This window comes from Mus caroli, unplaced genomic scaffold (genome assembly GCF_978045245.1).
Source record: "Mus caroli unplaced genomic scaffold, Mus_caroli_1 scaffold_1, whole genome shotgun sequence".
NCBI classification, from domain to species: Eukaryota; Metazoa; Chordata; class Mammalia; order Rodentia; family Muridae; genus Mus; species Mus caroli.
Genome location: NW_028227256.1, coordinates 46,277,454 through 46,293,019, shown reverse-complemented (window position 1 = coordinate 46,293,019; position 15,566 = coordinate 46,277,454). Strand labels below are relative to the sequence as shown.

Sequence of the window (15,566 nt, the reverse complement as noted above, 5' to 3'; positions counted from 1 at the left end):
TACCAAAGTTAAATCAAGATCAGGTAAACTATGTAAATAGTCCTATAATTGCTAAGGAAATAAAAGCAGTCATTAAAACAACCCCAACAAAACAAAAGCCCTGGGCCAGATGGTTTTAGTGGACAATTCTATAAGACCATTAAAGAAGAGCTAATACCAATACTCCTCAAAATATTCCACAAACTAGAAACAAAAAGAACACCACTTAATTCATTCTATGAAGCCAAAGTTACTCCAATACCTAAACCACACAAAGATTCAACAAAGAAAAGAACTTCAGACCTATTTTGCTTATGAATATTAATGCCAAGATACTCAAGAAGATTGGCATAGGGATTTAGTGCATACCTTTTATTGAACTGGAGTTACTGGAGAAACTACTACAAAAGTTCATGTTTGTAGCTGATAAGTTAGTATAGGCTTAAGCAGTTGGAAGTTGTACTGGAATTTCCACTCTTCTTCTCTGAAGTTATGCTTTCCCTGGTCTTGGAGAAGGGGCTTCTACTTCTTGTCACATGTTCCCAATATTTTCTCTGAATTTTTATTCATTCTCAATATAGTTATCAGCTATCATTCCTATTCGTTAACATTTTGGACACACACAAAAATACATTAAAATTGAACGTTTATATAAAATTAAGACTGAAAATATGCATGTATATAGTAAAAATACTTAAAATTAGAAAGAATGGTTTTCTAGAGGTTTAGAGATATGTTTCTTAATATTTTCATGAATTATGCATGTGTGTTGTTTTCATTAGAAAATGAAAAACAGAGGTCAAGTTCCACTTTATGTCAATATAAGAAAACAAAACAAAACAAAACAAAACAAAAACAAAAACAAAAACAAAAACAAAAACAGAAAAATCTCTCACGACCTAGTATTATGACTTCTAAGGTGTTTGGGTCGGCCAGTGGCTCACATGTCCGGGTTCGAGCCTGGAAGGCATCCTGGAATCTGGAAGAAAAGAGGGAGCCTAGGTGAGTCGAGAAACAGTTGAACCAAGACATGCTAGTCTATTCAAAGTTCAAATTTTAATGTCGGGAACATGCCTTATAAAAGAGGGGGGAAAGTCCATTGCTGCCAGTTCATCCTTGGAGCCTGGAACCAGATGCAGGAGTTGACTTGTGTAGTTTCCAGAATAGCTCCGGGACCTCTCAGCAGGTAACAGTATCTTGAAGATGAACAGCAGCAGTGGCAGAACAATAGAGCGATCTAGGTAGGAAGACTCCACCCTAGATAATCTTCTTAAACAATGACACCCTATATTTCCAAAACTGATGACTCAATAAAGAAATTTTGATATGCAGAATTTATTAAGGTTCAGTTACAAATACAAAAAGAATTCTGCACCTTATTTTAATGTGAATGTAGGTATAAGTCATTATAGTAAATGAAATATGTCAAGTGAAACACAAACAAATGCATATTATCTTAGATGCAGAATCTAAAACTTGTTGGTCTCAGAGAAGTTGGCAAGAGAATATCAGTTGATAAAGATTAGGAAGGGTATGAGATAAGGGAGAAATAGGGGAATGATTGGCTTTCAAATTTCTCTTAGAAAACATATACTGGGATTCTTTATGAAGTAAAGTTTAACAATTTAATAGAAGTGATATGTATACTTCATACCTACTGGAAACATTAGATATGGTCATGTATTATTGGTATTGTTAACTTGACACAATAGAACCATCTCAGAAGACAAGCCTCTGAGAGTGCCTGTGAGAGACTGCCCAAGTTTAGGTTAGCCGAAGTGGGAAACCACACTCAGAAAGAAAAAGCAAGCTGCTCTTGACTCTGTGAATTCCCCACCATAATGTTGTACCCTCAAGCTGTGAGCCAAATCAAGCCCTTAGGTGAGTCTTGTCAAATTCAAGAAAAAAGAGTAGTAGATAACATACTTCATAAAAATGATAAATTGTTTTTTGTTTTGTTTTGCTTAATAATAAATGTATATATTGGTTACACTAATTTAAAAGTTATTTCATTATAAAAATATATAAACAGTACATGTTACTACTTAAATATGCTTATCACATATGTTCAATTTAGTGTAAATTAAAAGTAACATAAAAGGAAGAAAATAATATATAAGTACAGATAGGGCTTAATGAAATGATGCCTGTCTGTGTTATCATGGTTGTTGCTCTTGCCATTGCTCCAGCACTGTTCATGTAGCCTTATCTTAGGGAGACTGTTTAACTGCTAACTTCCTGGGTTGTGTTTTTTAAAATATTTCCATTCCCTCTAGCAGAATATTCCATGATCCCTAGATTCAGGAGCTGTGATATGGATGTATACATGGGATTTAAGATCGTCTCTGTCAGCGATCTCTGCCTTATATCCAGTTTTGTTTTCTGTGAGGGCCTTCATTTGATGCAAGGAAACATCTCATCCTCGAGTGGTGGTAGCTGTACTTTTCTATGGTATAAGGATACAATTTAAAATGTAGTTAGAAATCATGCTAGTCTATCACATTCGAAGTAGTAGGTTATTATCTGAGATCGATAGCCTTAAAAGCCCTGAGAAGTCTGCTAGATTTCAAGTACCAGGAATGGTTTCCTCTGGTTAAGTGCCCCTTAAGTAAAAATAAAGTGTTGCTAGTTACCATCAAATTGTGAATAACACCTTATTGCACCTTTATGGGTATCTTGTCATGATTGTTATTACTGTTTCATAGATGTTGCAGATGCATCAGAGTTCTAATTGATTCTCACACTTTGCGAATATTTCAAATGACAGGAGAGTAAGAACTAGTTTATCCATGGATGAACCCTTTATTAAATCTTCAGTCTTGACGGTTATATTTATACAATTATGTTTATGTATGTATACACACACATACATAATATATATATATATATATATATATATATATATATATAATCAAACAAAAGTGCTGGGTCCCTCACTCACCGCAGACAGCCTGCTTGCTTTGTGTTCTCCCACTGCTGTCCCACAGAAATGCTTCGACTATTCACATTCCTTTGCCAGATGAGACCAGTGTCCCCAGCACTGGCTCATCATCTCACTTGGGCCTATGCCAAAGATGTAAAATTTGGTGCGGATGCTTGAGCCTTAATGCTTCAAGGCATAGACCTTTTAGCTGATGCTGTAGCTGTTACAGTGGGGTCAAAGCAAAGAACAGTGATTATTGAATGGAGTTGGGGAAGTCACAAATTAACAAAAGATGGGGTCACTGGCCCAAAGTCAATTTATTTAAAGGATAAGTACAAAAATATCACACCTAAACTTATTCATGTTGTTGCCAATAACACAAACGAAGAGGCTGGGGATGTTATTACCACTACCACTGTTCTGGCATGGTCTATTGCCAAGGAGGACTTTGAGAAGTGCAGCAAAGGGCCATGGGAAATCAAAAGAAATGTGATGTTGGGTGTTGATGCTGTAATTGCTGAACTTAAGAAACAATCTAAACCTGTGACATCCCCTGAAGAAATTGCCCAGGTTGCTACAATTTCTGAAAATAGAGACAAAGACATTGAAAATGTCATTTCTGATAGAATGGAAAAGTTTGAAGAAAGGGTGTCATCACAGTGAAGGATGGAAAAATCCTGATTGATGAGGTAGAAATTATTGAAGGCATGAAGTTTGATAAAGGATCTATTTCTCTGGAATTTTATTAACACGTCATAAGGTCAAAAAGTGTGAATTCCAAGATGCTTATGTTTTTGTTGAGTGAAATGAAAATTTCTAGTGTCCAGTCCATTGTATCTGCTCTTAAAATTGCTAATGCTCATCAGAAGTCCTTGGTAATAATCGCTGAAGATATTGATAGAGAAGCTCTAAGAACACTGTTTTTGAACAAGCTAAAAGTTTGTCATCAGGTTGGAGCAGTCAAAGCTCCAGGGTTTGGTGACAATCAGAAGAACCAGTTTAAAGGTAATAGATAATGCTACTAGTGGGACAATGTTTTGAGAAGAGGGGTTGAATCAAAACCTTGAAGATGTTCAAGTTCATGTCATAGGAAAAGTTCGAGAGGTCCTTTTCACCAAAGATGATGCCATGCTTTTGAAAGGAAAAGGTGACAAAGTTCACATTGAAAAACATATTCAAGAAATCACTGAACAGCTAGACATCACAACTGGTCAATATAAAAAGGAAAACTGAACAAGGGGCTTGCTAAACTTTCAGATGGAGTAGCTGTTTTGAAGGTGAGAGGGACAACTGATGTTGAAATGAATGAAAAGACAGAGTTACACATGCTCTCAGTCCTGCAAGAGCACATGTGGAAGAATGCATTGTTTTTGGAGACGGCTGTTCTCTGTTTTGTTGAATCTCAGCCTTGGATTCATTAAAGCCTGCTAATGATGATCAGAAAATAGGTTTAGAAATTATTAAAAGAGCACTTAAAATTCCTGTAATGATGATTGCTAAGGATGCAGGTATTGAAGGATCTTTGACAGTTGACAAAATTCTGCAGAATTCCTCAGAAGTTGGTTATGACGCAGTGCTTGAAGATTTTGTGAACATGGTGGAAAAGGAAATCATTGATCTAACAAAGGTTGTCAGAACTGCTTTACTGGATGCTGCTGGGGTGGCCTTCTTGCTAACTACAGCCTAAGCTACAGTGACAGAAAATCCTAAAGAAGAGAAGGACTCTGGAATGGGTGCAGGGGGTGGAATGGGAGGGAGTACAGGAGATGGCAGGTTCTAACTCCTACAATAGTTCTTTGCCCTTATCAATAAATTATGAGCAGAAGCTCAAGGCAGATTCCTCACCGATAACTTCAGAGGGGTCACCTGAAGAAAATGACTGAAGAGAAAGCTAGCTGATCACTGTAACTATCAGTTACTGGTTTACTTTGACAATATATAACGGTTTAGTGCTGTCATTGTCCATGTCTACAGATAATTGATTTTCTATTTTTGAATAAAGATATTTGTACATTCCTGAAAAAAGTCAAATAAAATAGACTATAAATTTGAGAATGGGGATAGACATGGGAAAGATGGGAGGAAGAGAGCTGGAAGTAGATGGAAGGAAGGAAGTTAAGGAAAAAGGAGTATAATTCAGTTTCAATTAAAATTATACATATACAATTATTACACTAGAATGAGACCGTGTATTTTGATAAAAAATTACAATTATAATATAGGAATATATCTTAAAATGTATAAATGTGTTTACTCTTAATATAATTTTTTTCTTCTTGAAATAAACACATGCTCAATTTTAATTAAATTTGATTACTTAATTAAACTATGACGCCATATCTTCCAAGCAATTGCCAAACCGTTGACTATTATTCTTGTCAGAAAAGTGGTAAATGTACATAGGCAATTTAGGAATCTATGTCATAACCTTTATTACTGGAAAGGCTTGCAATAGAATGAATGATAATTTTTATTTTGTTTTGGTTTTTGGAACGTTCATATGCAATAGGAAGAGGATACTTGGAAAGAGAGGCCAACATTTAGTAAAAGAGAGAATGACACATAGTCAATTATATTCCTGATTATTAAACCAACACAAGTTTAAAGACTGTTCATTATTTAGCAAAATCAATAAGTGGAACAAAATATTAAATCAATATTTATTAAGTCTTTACTGAGTTCCTTCATGATATGGCAGAATTTTATAGCAGTTTTCCTAATATGCTGGAAAGCACACTCTTCTGTTTTTCTTCCTTCTTTTTTTTTTAATTAGGTATTTTCCTCAATTACATTTCCAATGCTATCCAAAAAGTCCCCAATACACTCCCTCCCACAGTCCCCCACCCACCCACCCCCACCCCTTGGCCCTGGCATTCCCCTGTACTGGGACATGTAAAGTTGGCAAGTCCAATGGACCTCTCTTTCCAGTGATGGCCGACTAGGCCATCTTTTGATACAAATGCAGTTAGAGTCAAGAGCTCTGGGGTACTGGTTAGTTCATAATAATGTTCCACCTATGGGGTTGCGGTTCCCTTTAGCTCCTTGGGTATTTTCTCTAGCTCCTCCATTGGGGGCCCTGTGATCCATCCAATAGATGACTGTGAGCATCCACTTCTGTGTTTGCTAGGCCCCAGCATTGTTTCACAAGGGACAGCTATATCTGGGTCCTTTCAGCAAAATCTTGCTAGTGTATGCAATGGTGTCAGCGTTTGGAAGCTGATTATGGGATGGATCCCTGGGTATGGCAGGCTTTAGATGGTCCATCTTTTCTTCACGGCTCCAAACTTTATCTCTGTAACTCTTTCCATGGGTGTTTTGTTCCCAATTCCAAGAATGGGCACAGTGTCCACACTTTGGTCTTCGTTCTTCTTGAGTTTCATGCGTTTAACAAATTGTATCTTATATCTTGGGTATCCTAAGTTTTTGGGCTAATATCCACTTATCAGTGAGTACATATTGTGTGAGTTCCTTTGTGAATATGTTACCTCACTCAGAATGATGCCCTCCAGATCCTTCCATTTGCCTAGGAATTTCATAAATTCATTCCTTTTAATAGCTGAGTAGTACTCCATTGTGTAAATGTACCACATTTTCTGTATCCATTCTTCTGCTGAGGGGCATCTGGGTTCTTTCCAGCTTCTGGCTATTATAAATAAGGCTGCTATGAACATAGTGGAGCATGTGTCCTTCTTACTGGTTGGAACATCTTCTGGATATATGCCCAGGAGAGGTATTGCTGGATCCTCTGGTAGTATTATGTCCAATTTTCTGAGGAATCGCCAAACTGATTTCCAGAGTGGTTGTACCAGCTTGAAATCCCAACAACAATGAAGGAGTGTTCCTCTTTCCCCACATCCTTGCCAGCAACTGCTGTCACCTGAAATTTTGATCTTAGCCATTCTGACTGGTGTGAGGTGGAATCTCAGGGTTGTTTTGATTTGCATTTCCCTGATGATTAAGGATGTTGAACATTTTTTCAGGTGCTTCTCTGCCATTCGGTATTCCTCAGGTGAGAATTCTTTGTTCAGTTCTGAGCCCCATTTTTTAACGGGGTTATTTGATTTTCTGGAGTCCACCTTCTTGTGTTCTTTATATATATATTGGATATTAGTCCCCTATCTGATTTAGGATAGGTAAAGATTCTTTCCCAATCTGTTGGTGGTCTTTTTGTCTTATTGACGGTGTCTTTTGCCTTGCAGAAGCTTTGCAACTTTATGAGGTCCCATTTATCGATTCTCGATCTTACAGCACAAGCCTTTGCTGTTCTATTCAGGAATTTTTCCCCTGTACCCATATCTTCGAGGCTATTCCCTACTTTCTCCTCTATAAGTTTCAGTGTCTCTGGTTTTATGTGGAGTTCCTTAATCCACTTAGATTTGACCTTGGTACAAGGAGATAGGAATGGATCAATTCGCATTCTTCTACATGATAACCGCCAGTTGTGCCAGTACCATTTGTTGAAAATGCTGTCCTTTTTCCACTGGATGGTTTTTGCTCCATTGTCAAAGATCAAGTGACCATAGGTATGTGGGTTGATCTCAGGGTCTTCAATTCCGTTCCATTGGTTTACTTGTCTGTCGTTATACCAGTACCATGCAGTTTTTATCACAATTGCTCTGTAGTACAGCTTTAGGTCAGGCATGGTGATTCCACCAGAGGTTCTTTTATCCTTGAGAAGAGTTTTTGCTATCCTAGGTTTTTTGTTGTTCCAGATGAATTTGCAGATTGCACTTTCTAATTCGTTGAAGAATTGAGTTGGAATTTTGATGGGGATTGCATTGAATCTGTAGATTGCTTTTGGTAAGATAGCCATTTTTACAATGTTGATCCTGCCAATCCATGAGCATGGGAGGTCTTTCCATCTTCTGAGATCTTCTTTAATTTCTTTCTTCAGGGATTTGAAGTTCTTGTCATACAGATCTTTCACTTCCTTAGTTAGAGTCATGCCAAGGTATTTTATATTGTTTGTGACTATTGAGAAGGGTGTTGTTTCCCTAATTTCCTTCTCTGCCTGTTTATTCTTTGTGTACAGAAAGGCCATTGACTTGCTTGAGTTAATTTTATATCCAGCTACTTCACCGAAGCTGTTTATCAGGCTTAGGAGTTCTCTGGTGGAATTTTTAGGGTCACTTATGTATACTATCATATCGTCTGCAAAAAGTGATATTTTGACTTCATCTTTTCCGATTTGTATCCCTTTGATCTCCTTTTTTTGTCTAATTGCTCTGGCTAGGACTTCAAGTACAATGTTAAATAGGTAGGGAGAGAGTGGGCAGCCTTGTCTAGTCCCTGATTTTAGTGGGATTTCTTCCAGCTTCTCACCATTTACTTTGATGTTGGCTACTGGTTTGCAGTATATTGCTTTTATCATGGTTAGGTATGGGCCTTGAATTCCTGATCTTTCCAAGACTTTTATCATGAATGGGTGTTGGATTTTGTCAAATGCTTTTTCCGCATCTAAGGAGATGATCATGTGGTTTTTGTCTTTGAGTTTGTTTATATACTGGATTACATTGATGGATTTCCGTATATTGAACCATCCTTGCATTCCTGGAATGAAACCTACTTGGTCAGTGTACTGGCTACTTTTGTGTCAACTTGACACAGCTGAGTTATCACAGAGAAAGGAGGTTCAGTTGAGGAAATGCCTCAATGAGATCCAACTGTAAGGCATTTTCTCAATTAGTGATCAAGGGGGAAAGGCCCCTGTGGGTGGGACCATTCCTGGGCTGGTAGTCTTGGGTTCTATAAGAGAGTAGGCTGAACAAGCCAGGAGAGGCAAGCCAGTAAAGAACATCCCTCCATGGCCTCTGCATCAGCTCCTGCTTTCTGACCTGCTTGAGTTCCAGTCCAGACTTCCTTTGGTGATGAACAGCAATATGGAAGTGTAAGCCGAATAAACCCTTTCCTCCCCAACTTGCTTCTTGGTCATGATGTTTGTGCAGGAATAGAAACCCTGATTAAGATAGTCAGGATGGATGATTGTTTTGATATGTTCTTGAATTCGGTTAGCGAGAACTTTAATGAGGATTTTTGCATCAATATTCATAAGGGAAATTGGTCTGAAGTTCTCTATTTTTGTTGGGTCTTTATGTGGTTTAGGTATCAGAGTAATTGTGGCTTCATAGAATGAGTTGGGTAGAGTACCTTCTGATTCTATTTTGTGGAATAGTTTGTGAAGAACTGGGATTAGATCTTCTTTGAAGGTTTGATAGAACTCTGCACTAAACCCATCTGGTCCTGGGCTTTTTTTTCGATGGAAGACTATTAATGACAGCTTCTATTTCTTTAGGGGATATGGGACTGTTTAGATCATTAACCTGATCTTGATTTAACTTTGGTACCTGGTATCTGTCTAGAAACTTGTCCATTTCATCCAGGTTCTCCAGTTTTGTTGAGTATAGCCTTTTGTAGAAGGATCTGATAGTGTTTTGGATTTCTTCAGGGTCTGTGGTTATGTCTCCCTTTTCATTTCTGATTTTGTTAATTATAATACTTTCCCTATGCCCTCTAGTGAGTCTGGCTAAGGGTTTATCTATCTTGTTGATTTTCTCCAAGAACCACCTCCTAGATTGGTTGATTCTTTGAATTGTTCTTCTTGTTTGACTTGGTTGATTTCACCCCTGAGTTTGATTATTTCTTGCCTTCTACTCCTCTTGGGTGAATTTGCTTCCTTTCGTTCTATAGCTTTTAGGTGTGTTGTCAAGCTGTTAATGTGTGCTCTCTCTAGTTTCTTTTTGGAGGCACTCAGAGCTATGAGTTTTCCTCTTAGAAATGCTTTCAATGTGTCCCATAAGTTTGGAAATGTTGTGGCTTCATTTTCATTAAACTCCAGAAAGTCCTTAATTTCTTTCTTTATTCCTTCCTTGACCAAGGTATCATTGAGAAGAGTGTTGTTTAGTTTCTACGTGTGTGTTGGCTTTCTATTATTTATTTTGTTATTGAAGATCAGTCTTAGTCCATGGTGATCTGATAGGATGCATGGGACAATTTCAATATTTTTGTATATGTTGAGGCTTGTTTTGTGACCAATTATGTGGTCAATTTTTGGAGAAGGTACTGTGAGATGCTGAGAAGAAGGTATATCCTTTTGTTTTAGGATAAAATGTTCTGTAGATATCTGTCAGATCCATTTGTTTCATAACCTCTGTTAGATTCACTGTGTCCCTGTTTAGTTTCTGCTTCCATGATCTGTCCATTGATGAAAGTGGTGTGTTGAAGTCTCCCACTATTATTGTGTGAGGTGCAATGTGTGCTTTGAACTTTACTAAAGTATCTTTAATGAATGTGGCTGCCCTTGTATTTGGAGCATAGATATTCAGAATTGATAGTTCCTCTTGAGGATTTTACCTTTGATGAGAATGAAGTGTCCTTCCTTGTCTTTTTTGATGACTTTGGGTTGGAAGTCAATCTTATCAGATATTATAATGGCTACTCTAGCTTGTTTCTTCCTACCATTTGCTTGGAAAATTGTTTTCCAGCCTTTCATTATGAGGTAGTGTATATCTTTTTCTCTGAGATGAGTTTCCTGTAAGCAGCAAAATGTTGGGTGCTGTTTCTGTAGCCAGTCTGTTAGTCTATGTCTTTTTGTTGGGGAGTTGAGTCCATTGATATTAAGAGACATTAGGGAGAAGTAATTGTTGCTTCCTTTTATTTTTTTGTTAAAGTTGGTGTTCTGTTCTTGTGGCTGTCTTCTTTTAGGTTTGTTGAGGGATTACCTTCTTGCTTTTTCTAGGACGTGGTTTCCGTCCTTGTATTGGTTTTTTTTCTGTTATTATCCTTTGAAGGGCTGGATTCGTGGAAAGATAATGTGTGAATTTGGTTTTGTCGTGGAATACTTTGGTTTCTCCATTTATAGTAATTGAGAGTTTGGCTGGGTATAGTAGCCTGGCTGGAAATTGTGTTCTCTTAGTTTCTGTATAACATCTGTCCAGGCCCTTCTGGCTTTCATAGTCTCTGGTGAAATATCCGGTGTAATTCTGATAGGCTTGCCTTTATATGTTACTTGACATTTTTCCCTTACTGCTTTTAGTATTCTATCTTTATTTAGTGCATTTGTTGTTCTGATTATTATGTGTCGGAAGGAATTTCTTTTCTGGTCCAGTCTATTTGGAGTTCTGTAAGCTTTTTGTATGTTCATGGGCATCTCTTTCTTTGGGTTTGGGAAGTTTTCTTCTATAATTTTGATGAAGATATTTGCTGGTCCTTTGAGTTGAAAATCTTTATTCTCATCTACTCCTATTATCCGTAGGTTTGGTCTTCTCATTTTGTCCTGGATTTCCTGGATGTTTTGAGTTAGGATCTTTTTGGATTTTGTATTTTCTTTGATTGTCGTGACGATGTTCTCTATGGAGTCTTCTGCACCTGAGATTCTCTCTTCCATCTCTTGTATTCTGTTGCTGATGCTCGCATGTAAGGTTCCATATTCCTTTCCTAAGGTTTCTATCCCCAGCGTTGCCTCAATTTGGGTTTTCTTCATTGTCTCTACTTCCCTTTTTAGGTCTTGGATTGTTTTATTCAATTCCATCACCTGTTTGGTCTGGTTTTCCTGCAATTCTTTTTTTTTTTTTTTTTTTTTTTTTTGGTCAAATGATTTTATTTTATTTTATTTTTTAATTTTTAATATTTTTATTACATATTTTCCTCAGTTACATTTCCAATGCTATCCCAAAAGTCCCCCATAGCGCCCCCCAATTCCCTACCCACCCATTCCCATTCTTTTGGCCCTGGCAATCCCCTATATTGGGGCATATAAAGTTTGCAAGTCCAATGGGCCTTTCTTTCCAATGAAGACCGACTAGGCCATCTTTCGATACATATGCAGCTAGAGACAAGAGCTCCAGGGTTCTGGTTAGTACATCATGTTGTTCCAACAATGGGGTTGCAGATCCCTTTAGCTCTTTGGGTACTTTCTCTAGCTTCTCCATTGGGAGCCCTGTGATACATCCAATAGCTGACTGTGAACATACACTCCTGTGTTTGCTAGGCCCCGGCACCTTCTCACAAGAGACAGCTATATTTGGGTCCTTTCAGCAAAATCTTGCTAGTGTATGCAATGGTGTCAGCGTTTAGAAGCTGCTTATGGGAAGGATCCCTGGATATGGCAGTCTCTAAATCGTCCATCCTTTCATCACAGCTACGAACTTTGTCTCTGTAACTCCTTCCTTGGGTGTTTTGTTCCCAATTCTAAGAAGGGGCACAGTGTCCACACTTTGGTCTTCATTCTTCTTGAGTTTCATGAGTTTAGTAATTGTATCTTATATTATGGGTATCCTAAGTTTTGAGCTAATATCCACTTATCAGTGAATACATATTGTGTGAGTTCTTTTGAGATTGTGTTACCTCACTCAAGATGATGCCCTCCAGGTCCATCCATTTGGCTAGGAATTTCATAAATTCATTCTTTTTAATAGCTGAGTAGTACTCCATTGTGTAAATGTACCATAATTTCTGTATCCATTCCTCTGTTGAGGGACATCTGGGTTCTTTCCAGCTTCTGGCTATTATAAATAGGGCTGCTATGAACATAGTGGAGCATGTGTCCTTTTTATTGGTTGGGACATCTTATGGATATATGCCCAGGAGAGGTATTGCTGGATGCTCCGGTAGTACTATGTCCAATTTTCTGAGGAACCGCCAGACTGATTTCCAGAGTGGTTGTACAAGCTTGCAATCCCACCAACAGTGGAGGAGTGTTCCTCTTTCTCCACATCCTCGCCAGCATCTGCTGTCACCTGAATTTTTGATCTTAGCCATTCTGACTGGTGTGAGGTGGAATCTCAGGGTTGTTTTGATTTGCATTTCCTGATGATTAAGGATGTTGAACATTTTTTCAGATGCTTCTCTGCCATTCGGTATTCCTCAGGTGAGAATTCTTTGTTCAGTTCTGAGCCCCATTTTTTAATGGAGTTATTTGACTTTCTGGTGTCCACCTTCTTTAGTTCTTTATATATATTGGATATTAGTCCCTTATCTGATTTAGGATAGGTGAAGATCCTTTCCCAATCTGTTGGTGGTTTTTTTGTCTTATTGATGGTGTCTTTAGCCTTGCAGAAGCTTTGCAGATTCATGAGGTTCCACTTGTCAATTCTTGATCTTACAGCACAAGCCATTACTGTTCTATTCAAGAATTTTTCCCCTGTGCCCATATCTTCAAGGCTTTTCTCCACTTTCTCCTCTATAAGTTTCAGTGTCTCTGGTTTTATGTGAAGTTCCTTGATCCACTTAGACTTGACATTAGTACAAGGAGATAGGAATGGATCGATTCGCATTCTTCTACATAATAACAACCAGTTGTGCCAGCAGCATTTGTTGAAAATGCTGTCTTTCTTCCACTGGATGTTTTTAGCTCCCTTGTCGAAGATCAAGTGACCATAGGTGTGTGGGTTCATTTCTGGGTCTTCAATTCTATTCCATTGGTCTACTTGTCTGTCACTATACAGTACCATGCAGTTTTTATCACAATTGCTCTGTAGTAGAGCTTTAGGTCCGGCATGGTGATTCCACCAGAGGTTCTTTTATCCTTGAGAAGAGTTTTTTGTTATTCCAGATGAATTTGCAGATTGCACTTTCTAATTCGTTGAAGAATTGATTTGGAATTTTGATGGGGATTGCATTGAATCTGTACATTGCTTTTGGCAAGATAGCCATTTTTACAATGTTGATCCTGCCAATCCATGAGCATGGGAGATCTTTCCATCTTCTGAGATCTTCTATAATTTCTTTCTTCAGAGACTTGAAGTTTTTATTATACAGATATTTCACTTCCTTAGTTAGAGTCACGCCAAGATATTTTATATTATTTGTGACTATTGAGAAGGGTGTTGTTTCCCTAATTTCTTTCCCAGCCTGTTTATTCTTTGTGTAGAGAAAGGCCACTGATTTGTTTGAGTTAATTTTATATCCAGCTACTTCACCGAAGCTGTTTATCAGGCTTAGGAGTTCTCTGGTGGAATTTTTAGGGTCACTTATATATACTATCATATCGTCTGCAAAAAGTGATATTTTGACTTCATCTTTTCCAATTTGTATCCCTTTGATCTCCTTTTGTTGTCGAATTGCTCTGGCTAGGACTTCAAGTACTATGTTGAATAGGTATGGAGAAAGTGGACAGCCTTGTCTAGTCCCTGATTTTAGAGGGATTGCTTCAAGCTTCTCACCGTTTACTTTGATGTTGGCTACTGGTTTGCTGTAGATTGCTTTTATCATGTTTAGGTATGGGCCTTGAATTCCTGATCTTTCAAAGACTTTTATCATGAATGGGTGTTGGATCTTGTCAAATGCTTTTTCTGCATCTAACGAGATGACCATGTGGTTTTTGTCTTTGAGTTTGTTTTTTTTTTTAATATTTTTATTACATATTTTCCTCAATTACATTTCCAATGCTATCCCAAAAGTCCCCCATAGCGCCCCCCACTTCCCTACCCACCCATTCCCATTCTTTTGGCCCTGCCATTCCCCTATATTGGGGTATATAAAGTTTGCAAGTCCAATGGGCCTCTCTTTCCATTGACGGCCAACTAGGTCATCTTTAGATACATATGCAGCTAGAGACAAGAGCTCCGGGGTTCTGGTTAGTACATCATGTTGTTCCAACAATAGGGTTGCAGATCCCTTTAGCTCCTTGGGTACTTTCTCTAGCTTCTCCATTGGGAACCCTGTGATACATTCAATAGCTGACTGTGAACATCCACTCCTGTGTTTGCTAGGCCCCGGCATCGTCTCACAAGAGACAGCTATATTTGGGTCCTTTCAGCAAAATCTTGCTAGTGTATGCAATGGTGTCAGCGTTTAGAAGCTGATTATGGGATGGATCCCTGGATATGGCAGTCTCTAAATGGTCCATCCTTTCATCACAGCTACAAACTTTGTCTCTGTAAATCCTTCCCTGGGTGTTTTGTTCCCAATTCTAAGAAGGTGCACAGTGTACACACTTTGGTCTTCATTCTTCTTGAGTTTCATGCGTTTAGCAAATTGTATCTTATATCTTGGGTATCCTAAGTTTTGGGCTAATATCCACTTATCAGTGAATACATATTGTGTGAGTTCTTTTGTGATTGTGTTACTTCACTCAAGATGATGCCCTCCAGGTCCATCCATTTGGCTAGGAATTTCATAAATTCATTCTTTTTAATAGCTGAGTAGTACTCCATTGTGCAAATGTACCATAATTTCTGTATCCATTCCTCTGTTGAGGGAAATCTGGGTTCTTTCCAGCTTTTGGCTATTATAAATAGGGCTGCTATGAACATAGTGGAGCATGTGTCCTTTTTACCGGTTGGGACATCTTCTGGATATGTGCCCAAGAGAGGTATTGCTGGATCCTCCGGTAGTACTGTCTAATTTTCTGAGGAACCACCAGACTGATTTCCAGAGTGGTTGTACAAGCTTGCAATCCCACCAACAATGGAGGAGTGTTCCTCTTTCTCCACATCCTCGCCAGCATCTGCTGTCACCTGAATTTTTGATCTTAGCCATTCTGACAGGTGTGAGGTGGAATCTCAGGGTTGTTTTGATTTGCATTTCCCTGATGATTAAGGATGTTGAACATTTTTTCAGGTGCTTCTCTGCCATTCGGTATTCCTCAGGTGAGAATTCTTTGTTCAGTTCTGAGACCCATTTTTTAATGGGGTTATTTGACTTTCTGAAGTCCACCTTCTTGAGT

General features: G+C 38.2%; 1 pseudogene; it reads left to right on the top strand.

Annotated features, from left to right (window-relative positions):
- Nucleotides 1-2,968: 2,968 nt before the first annotated feature.
- LOC110295160 (60 kDa heat shock protein, mitochondrial pseudogene) lies at nt 2,969-4,682 on the top strand (annotated as a pseudogene).
- The last annotated feature ends 10,884 nt before the right edge of the window (nt 4,683-15,566 follow it).